Genomic DNA, 14,028 nt, shown 5'->3' with positions numbered 1-14,028 from the left:
CCGTGTCTGGCTCTGTGCTTAGCATACAGTCTGCTTAAGACTCTCTCTCCCTCTGCACCTCCCCATCATGCTCTCTCTCTCTCAAATAAAATAAATCAATGTAAAAAAAAAAAAAGAGATGTGGCAGGAAGGGGAGTTAGAGATACTTGTTATGCTGGTGTGAAAGTGTTTGGTAAAACTGATACCTGAGATCATTTACTATTCTACTGAGACTGCACCTAGGATGGAAGAGATGGGGAAAAGGCACTCAGAGTTTGTTGTTGGTTAGTACTTCACTTAATAAGTTGTCATCAGGAAAGCACTAGTCTGTTTGCAAGCAAGGATTAAGGGTTGAAGAAACAGTGTCTGGACCACGTAGAGGAGGTGATTAGACCAAATAAAGTCACAAGGCTGTGATGTCGTCTCAGTTAAACAGAGGTTAGCTATTCCTGTGGCAAGATTAGGTTAAGGACACTGCCTCTTTAATAAGCCTCCTGCTACAGATGACTTTACAGTAGCTGATATTAATTTGACAGAGATTGGCATAGAGCCAAAGAAGTAAAAACCTAACAGATTTAAGAATCATGGCTAGGACACTTTGAATGTGGTTACTAGCACATGTAATCAATGGGCAATAAATAAATCAAAAATCTATTTGAAGGAAGAAATTAAATTCCAAAGGAAACCACCAATATGGCCTTAAAAAACCTTTTAAAACAATAGTTGGATCCCCAAGCTTCCATGAGCAATGAGGGGGCTGTGAAAGACTGGCATCCCCATCAACCACTTCAGGTGAGGCCACAGGAGATAATGGATGGGGGAGAATTTCCTAGAGGGCAGAGCAGGGCGTATGGAATATAATGGGCTGTTCCAGAAAGAAGATCCAGACTCCATGGTAATGAAGTTGGTCATGAGTTTAAGTCCTCTTTAATGGAAATTAAAATTTCAGACCTGGCCTGGAAGTGACCTCCTTTGCCAAGTCTGGGGATCCCAGCAGGTTCCATCATTGTTAAGGACCAGGAAAAGCCCATGCTTCCTAATATTCCTAATCTTCATTACAATTACCCTATATATATTGGATGTGTGCAGGGTTGGAGGATATAACCCAATTCCTGCCCAAGTCGTTGGACCAAGAGAAATTCCATCAGATTTGACAGAAATGACTGCGTATCACCTAAAGCATGTGAGTGTAGCAGAGTACAGAAGCTGGATAGGGCTTTGCTTTAACGCCTTTGGAAGGCGACCGAGTGTGTCCCATGAGTGGCAAGAAGGTCACATGGCTGCTGCCTGTGGAAGAGACTGCCAGCTGGGTACCCAGATCTGTTCTCCCTTCTTTATAAGCACAGAAGGAAGATTGTATTTTCTAGTCTTCCTTGTTGAAAGGTGTGACCACTAAATTCTCTCCAGTGTAATGTGGACATTATGTATGCTAGTTTCTGGCCTGGCACATAAAGACGTTCCCTGTATTGTCTTCTGTGTATTTTCCTTTTTAATTGGCTGGCTGCGGATATGAAGGAAGGCTCTAGAGGAAGTGTTCAAACCTGGGGTCCATGGACTTGAAGTTCAGGGGATTCTATCAACTTGAATGGGAAAAGTAAATCTGTATTTTCCCTAACCTTGAATTGAGATTTAGCAGTTCTTTCTGTTATGAAGAGCTTATAAAATACAGAAGTTTCAGCGGTACCTGGGACTTTGTCACTAGTAGAAATCACAGATATTTTCATATCACATTACAGTTGTTGCAGATATCTCAAAATATCATTACATTCATCAGTTCTCAGGAATAACAGCAGTTATTAGACCTGCCACTAGATTGCACATAATTGCAGTCTTCCTGTTGACAGACAGTCATGCAACACAACTGGAGGACACTGAGCAGGGGAAGGCATTCAGCCACCAAATGGTGAAGTCACATGGTCTCATATCGGTGAGCCAGATGTCTATGCTTTCCAGTAATTCCTGCCTGTAGTTGTTGGTCAGTTAACGCGTAGAGGTAAGTGAGTGGTTTTCATTGTCCAAGGTTGGCAATATGGAGTGATTAAAATAACAATGTTTTGCTTGTTTTTTTTTTTTTTTTTTTAAAGTAGGCTCCATGCCCAGTGTGGAGTCCAGTGCAGGGGTTTGAACTCATGACTCTGATATCAAGACCTGAGCTGAGATCTAGAGTTGGATGCTTAACTGACTGAGCCACCAGATGCCCCTGAAATAAGAATTCTTAGCTCTCCTTGATATTGAAGGTATGCAGGCCACAATTACAGTCAATCTTCACACTGATATGTCTTTAAAGGATAAATGTAACTTTAACTCACCTGTGCTTTAAATGTGTTGTCCTTTAATAAATAAATAAATAAAGATGTCGTCTTGTTAGCTATTGAATGAATAGAGAAACATGTGTATTAATTACTACATCAGGTTGTCTCTTTACATTTTGTTAGTTATACATCCACATAATTGGTTTGCTTTTTACTAGTATGAGTTTTGTTTTGTGGATTTGAAAATAGTCTAAGAAGGGGTCAACAAGTGTCACCAGATAGCCAAAAGGGTCTAGGGCACAAAAACAATTCAGAGGAAGCCTGGGGTATGGCTGAGCCACAATGTGGAAGGGGTCTGTGTCTCAGGGAAGAGAGCCTGTCTATTACCTGAACATACATCCAGGACTATAATGTGAGCAAAAAATAAACTTCTGTTCTTTTAATTTGGGATTTATTGTTAGCAGAGCATAACCTACTTCATGCAAAGACATTGATCCGTTGATTTGTAGTGTTTTTGTTACCTGTAGGAAGTTCAGAACCATACTGATATTTGTTCTGTGTCATTGCTCTGCTTTATGTAATCCTTAGTCCCACCATTAAAAACAAGTTGCTGTTGTTGTTTAACTGAATCCTTTTGTTCTGAAATTTCACATGCTGTGCCCTCCGGTAGCTCCATTAATTATGCCAGGCCCTCAGTGGGCTTTATATAGTCTGTCAACTTGTAACTTTCAATCTGAAAAATTGTTCTCTCTTAGGCAATGTTCTTATTTTTATTTAACAAATAATCCCCAAAACTTAATGGCCTAAAAACATAGCAATCATTTTATAGCCTCTTATGGACCTGGGGAAAGCTCAGGTAGGTGGTTCTCTCTCCTGAGGCTGTAGTCAGATGGTAGCTGGAGCTGGAACAATGAGGACTGGAGCACGTTGGGGGCTATGATCCACCCCCCCCTTCTGTCTTCTCAGGGTAGCCAGGGCGCTCCTTCCACATAGCCTAGCTTGGGCTGCCTCCCAGCATGGTGGCCTTTGGGCAATCAGACTGCTGACATGGCACCTCAGGGCCCCAGGGCAATAACTCCAGAGAGCAAAGCAGAGGGAACATTGCCTTTGATGACCTAGCTTTAGAAGTCACATATTGTATTAGTGAATACAGTCACGAAGACCTTTCAAAGTTCAAGGCCAAGGGAATCAGATAACATCTCTTGATGGGGTCATGGCAAGGTTTGAGAAAAGTGTGTGGGATATGAGGTGTTGCAGCCATCTTTGGGAAATACAACTTGCTACAATTTCCCGTTTTCAGTTCTTTCATTATATTCTAATAGTCAGTTTTCATCCTCTGGACTAATCCTTTAATTTTCTTATCTATTCTCTCTTATTATCCCTCACTTTATTTTTTTTGCTTTGTTCTGCTTTCTAGGACATTTCATTGACTTTATCATCAACCTTACTACTGACTTTTACATTTTGACTACTATTTTTAATTTGTTCTCTGTTCCTTTTTATTTTTTTTAAATATTGTGTTCTGTTTTTGTGTCATAGGTACAATATCTTCTGTTATCTTTTTGAGGCTATGAATTAAAATGTATTTGAATTGTTCTGTTTCTTGCAATTCTTCTTTTCTCTATGAGCTTTTTTCCCTTAATTTTTTCCTGTGGTGTTTGAGTCTATTCTTAAGTATTTGATTATTTTTGGACGTTTCTGATTGGAAATGCATAGATGAACTTGTGGACTGGTGTGTCTCAATCAGATGGCCAGCTGGCTGTTTTATTGGGAGTTCCAAATGCCAGAGTTTGCCAGCCTTTTCTCTGGGGCCATTTGGTTTCTCTGGAGAAGGCTTCTTCCATCTCCTGTGTTGTGTGAGACCCAAGCTGCTGGCATCTGGAACTGAGAGGGGAAGGGCCTGGGAAGCTTATTACCATGCAGACTCTGGTTTGATTTTCTTGGGTCTTTTGATTCCCCTTTTGGAATCTCCCTGGTTCACTTATCATACCATAACTCCAGAACAAATGTCAGGTCCCCAGCAGGTTTGGGGAGGTGCAGCTGGCTGATTGTAAGCTATAGGTGGGTCTCTAGTAATGGCCTCATTACTCTTATGCAGGGTTTCAAATAATCCCTGTGTCTAGCCCTCTGCTTCACTTTGGTTTTCTTCAGTAGCTGGTGTTTCCTATTTTTAAATCATTCCTAAATTTTCTGCAGCCATTAGGTTGTCCTCCCCATGACACCTCCTGCAGATATAGGATTTGACTTCCCTTCCCTTTGCTAGGTCATATGCCATTTTGCCATCTGCTCCCTTTCTTATTGGCATCAAGGATTTAAGGATCTGTTTATTCTATTCAAGATGGAGCTGTGTTTCTGTTTCTTGCTTTATTTTCCATTTTGGGTGGTATTCAAGAGGTGAAGGAATGAAGTCTGGAAACCTTTCATGCCTCCAGTGTCACAGTGGGCTTTGTGGATGAGTGCCCACAGGCCCCATGCTTAAGAGGGTCCAGCACTTGGTTTAATGCTCTACTGTTGTCTTCTTGAAATTTGTACTTGTTTTTGACAGATGTCCCTGTGTTTTCATTTTGCGCCGAATCTTGCAAGTTATGTAGCCTACCCTGTCCACTGTTGATCTCTTAAGGCATCTTCTCCAACTGTCTAAATGATTGTTTTGAAACAGAAACCCAGTTATGCCAAACTATTGCTCAAAAAGATTTCAGTGGTCCCCAAACCTTCAGGATGAAATCCAAGCATGCTAGTGTTGTGTCCAGCCGCTGTACGCACCCAAATGGACCACCATGTAGCCTGATAACTGGTTTCTCAGTTTCCATCTTTACCTCCTATAGACCAAAGAGCCATCTTTAAAAAATAGGCTGGGCAGGCCACCCTTGTTCAAATCTCTTCACACTTAAAATACGGTGCAAGTCCTCACCCACACTTTCAAAGCCTCCTGTGGTGTGAGTTTTGTTTATTCTCTGACCTCACCACACCCATCCCCCACTCCACACCCCCACTGGCTTCCTTGCTATTCCTTCCTGTTCTATCTGGAAATCATTCTCCCAGGAAACTGCACCATTTTACTTGATGCAGATGTCTACTGAAATGTCACCTTCTCAGAGGGGCTTCTTAGACAGCTCCATCTAAAAAAGTGTCTCTTGGGGCATCTGGATGGCTTAGTCAACTGTCTGCAGTTGGTTCGGGTCGTGATCTCAGGATCATGGGATTGAGCCCTCAATTGGGCTGGCTCCCTGCTCAGCAGGGAGTCTGCTTCTCCCTCCCTCCCCTTCTCCTTTTGCCCTCTCCCCACTCATGCTCACACACATGCTCTCTCTTCTCTCAAATAAATAAATAAAACCTTAAAAAAAATCAAACAGTACCTCTCATCATTCTCTATTCCCTTACCTGCCTTTATTTTTTTCATATCATTGGCCACACTAAAATTATATTTGCTTATTTATTAATTATCTTTCCAAATAGAACCCAAGTTTTATAAAGGCAGGAATTTCACCTCACTCACTATTTTCTGAATAAAAAAATATTTTTTGAATGGACACGTTTCAAGAAATATGCGGTAATCCTCACCACTGGGTAGGATATGGAAAGCAACATAATCTCAACAGAGGTCTGTTTGGATTGAAAGAAGCTCTGGGTGCCTATGGGATGGCAAGAGGAAAGAAGAGGAAATCTGGTGGTATCTTCCTGTGTGGGGCTGGAGCTATCTTCTCTGATATCCTAAGGAGCTGGTTTAGGTGTCTCTCTACGGCTCAGGAAGGTAGTCCCCTATGGGTAGATCTACTTTTTCTACTAGATTAAGAACACATGTAGAATAGAGACTATTTCTTATTTATCTTTATTTTCCTTGAGCCTAGGGAGTATCTGACACATAGGATGTACTCAATAAATGCAAACTGATAATGAATGAATAAAGCAATTCCAAAACTACAAGTGGCATCAAAAGCAGAAGTGACCCCTGAGAGAGGTTAAAATTTTGTTTAGAATTCTACTAAGGTTAGGGCTGAGTGACATGTCTCTTTGTGAGTTCCTTCAACATGACAGCAGAAGCAGTCCAGATCCTTGTGAGTATAAATTCAGTTTGTCAGTTGGTGGTAGGCAGTGCAATGAGGAAGGAGGTAGAAGATGGGGTCAGAGGCTTCTGTGGTTGACGACAATGGATCATAGCTTGAACTAGGATGGTAGGGGTGTAGGTCGTGAGAAGTGATTGAACTTTGGATACAGTTTGAAATTAGAGCCAACATAATTTGCTGATGAATCGTATTTAGGGTATAGAGAAATAAAAGAACCAAGGATACTTCCAGAGTTTTTGGCTTGAGTAACTGGTTGCCAAATTATGCCATATACAGAGAAGGAGGAAGACCAAGGGTGTGGAGCAAGATTTCATTTAGAACACAGTAGGTCTGAAGTGATGGTTAGGCATGTGAGTAGAGGTATGGAGATGGCAGGAAATGAAGCAGGAAAATAGAAACCAAGTGCGGACTGGAGATATGCACTAGGGAGTCAATAATGTGTAGATCATATTCAAAATCATGAGACCACATGAGACTATTGAACTAGGTTGAATAATATCCCTTCAAAATTTATGTCCATTATGAGCTGTGGTTGAGATCTTATTTGGAAATAGGGTCTTTGCAGGTTTAATCAATTCAAGATGAGATCATTTTGTATTGGGTTGGGCCCTAATCCAAGGACTGGTATCCTTTTAAGAGGAGGAAGATTTGGATACAGAACCCAAAGAGGAAGATGACCACGTGAACATGGAGGCAGAGAGAGGAGTTACCCTGCTCAAACCAAGGATTGTGGGCAGTCACCAGAGGCTAGGAGAAGCAAGAAATGATTCTTTCCTCAAGCCTTTGGAGTGAGCATGTGCATTGATTTCAGGCTTCCGATCTCTGAACTGACAGAAAATACATTTCTGTTGTTTGAAGCCACCCATTTGTGGTCCTTTGTCATAGATGTTCCAGAAAATTACTACAATCATCAAGGGTGTGAGTGTAGATAGTGGGCAGGGGGTTCCCAAAGCAGGAGCCCTGGGAAACTGACTCCAAAAGAGATCAGGAAGAAGAAGATGATCCTGCAAAAGAGACTGAAAAGGCATGGACAAGGAGGTAGGAGGAAGACCAGGAGAGTGAGATGTCCCAGAGCCAATGAGAAGGGAATATTTCAAGAAGATAGAAAGCCTGAGGTGTTCCAGATAAGGTGGCAACAATGAGGACTGAGAACTGGTCATTGGGCTTGTCCATGTGGAGATCACTGGTGACCATGACCGGCCTCGTTTTGGTGGAATGATTGATTTAAAATGAGAGAATGGGAGATGAGGAAGTGCAGATGGCAAGTAGACAATAACTTCCATTGTCCTTGATGGCATTTGGCAATGAGAATGATCTCCTCTCATCCTTACAGCAACCCTATGAGATGGGCCATCATTATTTACAGAAAGGAAAACTGAGGCTCAGAGGTATTAGAGAATTTGTGTAGTCCCCTGACAGAAAAGAAGTGTCAGAAACCAAAGTTGAGGGCTTCCCAGAAAATATTTCCATTTAAAGAAGGCTTTTTTCCAGCCTTTCACTTGGCCCCTACCTTTGTCTGATCTTTCCTGATGTTCAAGGGCCCATCCCCTCCTGCATCTCCTAGAGAATTCTGCCTGGTGAGGTGAAGGGATGCTCAGTAATGGGGAACTTCATCTTAAAGACTAGTCTGTTTCCTCTCTGCACTTTAAGTCTTCAAGTAGAGGTTGAACACTCAAATGCCTCCAAGGGGCTGGTCAGATAATGGACATGAGTTAAGTGTGTCCTGAGTGGGACGATGGGAAATGGATGAGGCTGAGGGCAAAGTTGAGCAGAAGTCCCCACCTTAAGGTGTTTCAAAAACAGTGAGTATGAAACAGTGAGTTTCAAAGCAGTGAGTCTGCCAACAAATTTGACTATGAAAATTTGGTCCCAAGCCAGCATGTGGACTCAGATATTTTCAGTCATCCCATCATGTTTCCTTTCCCAGGGGCTGGGGCCCTTACCCCTGAGACTCCCTGTCCTGACACAAATGGGTACCTCAGGCTCAACTTATGTCTAAAGAAGACTGGATGTAAGGGCTGAAGAGACACTGTCACCCCACAGTCCCTGCCCAGAGCTTTACTGTTTCCTGGGTCTTCATCTGACTCTTCTCATTGTGTCTTGCTGACTGTCAACCCCTTGCTGGCATTATGTCACATACTGGATATCTTCCACATGCCTCTCCAGAATCCCTTTTTGTCCACCTTGAGTGGATGATCTATACTGGCTACATCATGGCCTTCATGCCCTTTGGCTTCATGTTGGAATGGAAGCCTGACTGGAGGTCCAGGGGAGGGAACAGAGTGAGGGAAGATTACCTATTGCCCTGGTTCCCTCCCCACAAGGTTGCTTTGGGTTTCACCAAAAGTCATAGTTCCTCTCAAGGTGTCCTTCTCTATCTCACTCTTCTCTTGGTTCTTCTAATTGTTCCTTTCCCTTGCCTTTTAGTAGTGGTTACATCTCTCTGCTTGTATAGTCCCAGACACTGCACTATCCCTTGGGGTTTCCCCCATCTGTCCATATATAACTTTGTAAATAATAGTCCCTTTGTGCTGTGTCTTCCCCACAAATTCTTGTTCACCCAGAATTTCAGAACATGACCTTGCTTGAAAGGAGAGTTTTTGCAGATGTAATTAGTCAAGATGAGGTCATACTAATTTGGGGTGGCCCTAACTCCACTGGCTGGTGTCCTTATAAGAAGGCCATGTGAGGACACACAAGGAAGAAGGCCACATGGTGATGCAGGTGGAGACTGGAATGATTCAGCTACATGCCAGGGGAATACCAAGGATTGCAAGCAATCATCAGAAGCTAGGAGGGAGGCATGGGACAGTTTTCTTTCAGAGCCTCCAGAAGGAACTAACCTTGTCGACACCTTGATTTTAGACTTCTGGCTTCCAGAACTGGGAAAGAAGTAAATGTCTGCTGTTTTAGCCACCCATTTTGTGGTTATTTGTTACAGAAGCCCTAGGAAACTTAATATGCCATCACACTTTCTTTCAATTCTTCAAACTAGACTGTGCCATCTGTTTCCCGTGGGGACGCTGGCTGGTAGAATTCTCTAGTTCATCTCCAGGACTTCCCATTACCTTCAGTAAACCCTAAATCCTTACCTTGGAAACTGAGATCCTCCCACTAGGGTTCCATACTGCTTTTCCAGCCCTCTTTTTGCTTTGTTCCCCCAAAGGTTTCCCCTTCCCCTGGCCAAATTGGAGTCTTGGCTCCTGATCCTGCTCTGCTTTTGTTCTAGCTACTCTTTCCTGGTTTCTCCACCCAGACCTCATCCATTCTTAAATCCAACGCCATCCTTCCTCCCCCAGCAGAAAGCTTTCCAGACATCCCAGCCTGTGGCGATCAACCTTATTAGCTCCTGGTGTCAACATACTCAATCCTAGGGCACCTGGGTGGCTCAGTCGGCTAAGCATCTGCCTTTGGCTCGGGAAGGTCATGATAGATTCCCTCGTTGGGCTCCCTGCTCAGCAGTGAGTCTACTTCTCCCTCTTCTTCTGCTTGCCACTCCCCCTTCTTGTACTCTCAGTCAGATAAATAAAATCTTAAAAAAATAACCCACACTCAATCCAGCATATGGAGAGGTACACACCAGTGATATTCACATAGTGTCTTGTGTGTGTTTCTCCCCAACTAGACTGCAAGCTCCATGAGATCGGAAGAGTGCCATATTCTCCAGGTCAGGTCCCACAGTGCTGGGCACATGATAATGATAGTGAAGAAAAACCTGACATGTTTCTGGAACTGATGCTATTAGTGTACTACCAGAGGAAGAGGCAGGACCTTCTAGGCTCCAAGAACCACCTACGGTCCACAGCTCAGTGACTCAACATGGGGGCCTTTGGAACTGAGTATCTGCAACCCATCGGTGACATCATAGTAGGGAAAAGGGCCTTCAGTCCCCTTGACTTCCATGGATTCAAAGATTCCACACTGCAAGAGGTGGAAAAGAAAATTCCCCCTTCTCTCCAATTACATTTTTCCTCTCATCTCCTCCTACATTTCAGTTTCTAGCCCAGACTGTATAAAAGGGTGAGTCTGACTGATTCTCCCACTTAGAGGTGTGTATTTGGAGAGAGGGTGTGTGGGAGGTTCTAATCCTCCAGCCTGAAGAATCAGACTTCTCCTTATCCTTCACCCTCTACTCCCTTCCCTGAAAACTTCTCTGACTCACTGATATTTCTAGTTACCAGCTCCCTCCTGCCCTAGCTTTCAATTTCTCCATTTCTCCTCTTTTTAGAGAAAATGAAGAGACACCCTGTTGTAGAATCCATCTCTAAGTCCTTACTCCTGGAGGAAGACAACTTCCTTCAGAAAGAGGCAGAGTGAGTATTGTATTTGGATGGGGGTGGGGTGGGGCTCTGTCTTTGAATTTTCTTTGTTTCTCTTTCAACTGATTTGAATTTCCCCCCTTTTAGGAAAGCCAGGCACCCCAGGGGATCAAGATGGGAGGCAAAGGGAAGCCTAAGGGCTCTGCCCCCTCACCTACTGGGGAATAAGTTCTGCTTCTCTGTGCTCCCTGTCCCTGAGCCCTGCCTCTGTGGGTGTAGTCTAAGGACCAAAGCAGTGCTGCACCCCCGGCCCCCTCCAGTTTCCCGCCCAGGCTCTCAGGTGCTCCCTAGCTTGTCAGCAGGGAAGAAACAGCTGTCTCCTCCAGTGATTATCTTGAGGGCTCAACTCTCCCAGAGTTCCCCAAAGCCCAAGGACAAGGCCAAGGCCAAGTCGCAGCTCCTATCTTGGGATGGGTCAAGAACTTCCTGCAATGCCATACCACTACGCAAGCTGGTACCCATGGGCGTGTGGCCCCAGGGACTTCTTGACCCACTCCCCCAGTCCTTGCCAGATAAATTACTGCATACTATATCCCATTGGGAGGGAGCCATCTCCCCAGCCAAGGAGCCATCTCTCCAATGATACTACTTGTGGGGTGTGACAAACCCCAGTCCTCTAAATCATTCTTGTTTAAATAAAAACGTATTTAGTAAATTGTGGTCTTTCTTTCATATCTACTGAAACCACAGTAACTGTCTGAACTGAGAATATATTTTATCTTCTCATTCTACTCCCACTTGGGTTTTCCAGGGTCCTGATCTTATAATTGAGGGTGTTAATATTTTTTTCAGGTATGGCTGCCTGTTACCTGGTATATCAGGGATACTGTGGCCCTCCGATTTTTTTCTGTAGTGTCCAGTTCCAGTGGGTCATGGAGTTAGAACTACCTGAGTTCAATTTCCATAAACCTATAAACCCTGGTGGAATTTTGGCTGGAATTATATTGAATCTATATATCAGTCTGGTGAGAACTGATATCATTAAAATATGAGTATTCCTATTCCTGAACATGGTATATCACTCCATTTATTTAGGTGCTTAAATTCTCTCAGTAATGGCTTGTAGTTTTAGTGTAGAGGTCTTGCCCATTTTTCATTACATTTGTTTCTGGGCATTGGATAAGTTTCATGGCTGCTGTAAATTATACTTTTTATAAGGAATGTTTCTAAGTGCTGGCGATGGTTAGTGTGGGAAGGAGAGCCTGTGCAACACCAACCTTCATCTTTTTTTTCTATAAAAATGGCTTTATTGAGATATAATTCACATACTATACAATTCACCCATTAAAAGTGTACATTTCAAGGGTAATTAATATATTCACAGAAATGTGTGATTATCATCACAATCAATTTTAGAACATTTTATCATTTTGCAAAGAAACCATAGACCTTTTAGTTGTTATCCATCTACTACTGCATTGCTTTTCCTAATCTTATTTTCTATTTTTTGTTGCTGGTATAAAGAAATATAATTCAACTGAGTTTTACACTTGGATTTAAAGACTTGGTTAGACATACCTATTCTAGTAGTTTGTAGATTCTTTTGGGTTTACTATGTACAACTTCATGTCATCTGTGATTAATATTTTGACTTTCCCCTTCCCAAACTTTAAGCCTTTTATTTCTTTTTCTTGTATCATTGTCCTGGGTAGGACATCTAATGCAATGTCGAGTTGAAATGTTGAAGTGGACAGCCATTATCTTGTCCTGATCTAAAGGGTGAAACTTACTATTTCATCATTAAACATAAGGATTGCTATAGGGTTTTGTTTTATCTGTAAATAGTCTTTTTCAGGATGTTCCTTATAAGTTTACTAAGTGTTTTTATCATGAATTGGCCACTGTAGTTCAAATCTTGAATCTTCCACTTATTAGTCATTCTACTTTGGGGTAGTTGTTGACCTTCTTTGAGCCTGATTCTCTATCTTAAATTGGGGGAAGGAATTTCTATCTTAAAGTTTCTTGCAAAGTTGAGAATATTTATAAATAACACCCAATCTACAGCAGGCACTCAACTAAGTGCCTGGCATTACACTATACATTTTTTTTTATCATTCTCCTCCCATTGTATATATGCCCCATGAAGGTTTGCTTTGTCTCTTTTGTTCCATGCTGTGTCCCTAGTTCCCTAGTATATAGAACCGTACCCGAAATAGATAAATTGCTTCAGGCAAGAAATTTTTGATTAATCAATGTCATTTCTCTCTTTTCTAGAACCCTATGACTATGAATCATGGTTCTAGGGCCTGGAATTATACTTGCCCCTAGAGAATCACATAGTTCTCTTGGTCACTTCCAAAGTTCAGTGCCAACTATCCTTCTGACCTTTAAAAAATGTCATGTTTTCCCCTTCAAGGTTATTTAATCAATATCTGCAATCCCTTCCTCCCCAACTTGCTCTATATCAATGATAGAAGCCTGGGGTTGAGTCCCAGTCTTCCCAGGTGCATGCACAGCAGTGGGTAAGCCCCTCCCCATTAGTCTCTTAGACCTTAGAGATTTTCTCCAGTTGTGGTTCCAGTGCAGATGTGATGCTTGTGGCCATGTAAATCTCTGAGGAATCTGCTTTGCTTTATCAAAATCTCTCCTGAGAGCAGTGAACAAACCAGGTATGTGAAGAACCTTCTAGACTCCCCACAAGTTCTGAAATCCGGGAGATGAATGAAGAATTTGTAGCCTGAGGGATGAAGATCAGAACAGGGACACCTCCTGGCACTCCCCAATGCCACCTCCCTTAAGTTCACATCAGGTCTTCCAGAACACACCCTTCTCTGTCCTAGGATGCCTTTTCTTTGCCACCAAATCCTTTTTATCCTCTAGATCAAGAATTCTCAACCTTGGCACCACTGACTTTTTGTACTAGACAGTTCTTTGATGTGGGGGCTGCCCTGTGCTTTGTAGGACATTTAGCAGGATCCCTGACTTCTAGCTAGTAGGTGCTTGTAGTTATGATAGTGCATGTGGAGTTATGATAACCAAAAATGTCCTCAGACAATGCTAAATGGTCCCTGGAAGGTAAAATTGTTCCTGGTTGAGAACCACTGCTCCAGATGATCTTTCTAAAGTCCCCTTTTCATCAATGTCTTCTCAGCTCAAGTTGTCTCTTCCTTGGCCAGTTTCCTTTCCAGCTTATACTCATCCCCTCTCCTCTGAAATCTGAGTCAGTCTGAGCCAGAGCTGCCACCATGCCAGGTGAGAATAGAGTCCAACACTTACAGAGCACCTACCCCCTGCTGTTGCACAAATTATCTGATGGCAATCCTTGCAATAGCCTTGTGAGTAAGTAGATGTATGGACTTCTCCATGTTTCAGATGGTACACAGAGAGGTAAAGTCACTTGTCCAAGGTCACACAGTTGGTAAGTCGTGGACTGGGAATTCAAATCCAGGCTGTTTGCTCACAAGATCATAAACT

The 14,028-nt window shown here is 42.7% G+C and overlaps 1 long non-coding RNA gene across 1 annotated transcript; it reads left to right on the top strand.

Annotated features, from left to right (window-relative positions):
• The first annotated feature begins 10,187 nt into the window (after positions 1-10,187).
• On the top strand, positions 10,188-11,227 carry LOC101670470. The gene is made up of 3 exons (XR_198534.3): positions 10,188-10,315; positions 10,524-10,608; positions 10,702-11,227. It is a non-coding gene; the product is annotated as an uncharacterized LOC101670470 (long non-coding RNA).
• The last annotated feature ends 2,801 nt before the right edge of the window (positions 11,228-14,028 follow it).

Source organism: Mustela putorius, unplaced genomic scaffold (assembly GCF_011764305.1).
Source record: "Mustela putorius furo isolate JIRA1106 unplaced genomic scaffold, ASM1176430v1.1 tig00003983_pilon_pilon_pilon, whole genome shotgun sequence".
In the NCBI taxonomy this organism is placed as follows: Eukaryota; Metazoa; Chordata; class Mammalia; order Carnivora; family Mustelidae; genus Mustela; species Mustela putorius.
The sequence above is the reverse complement of the archived record's forward strand: the minus strand, read 5'-3'. Positions and strand labels throughout refer to the sequence as shown.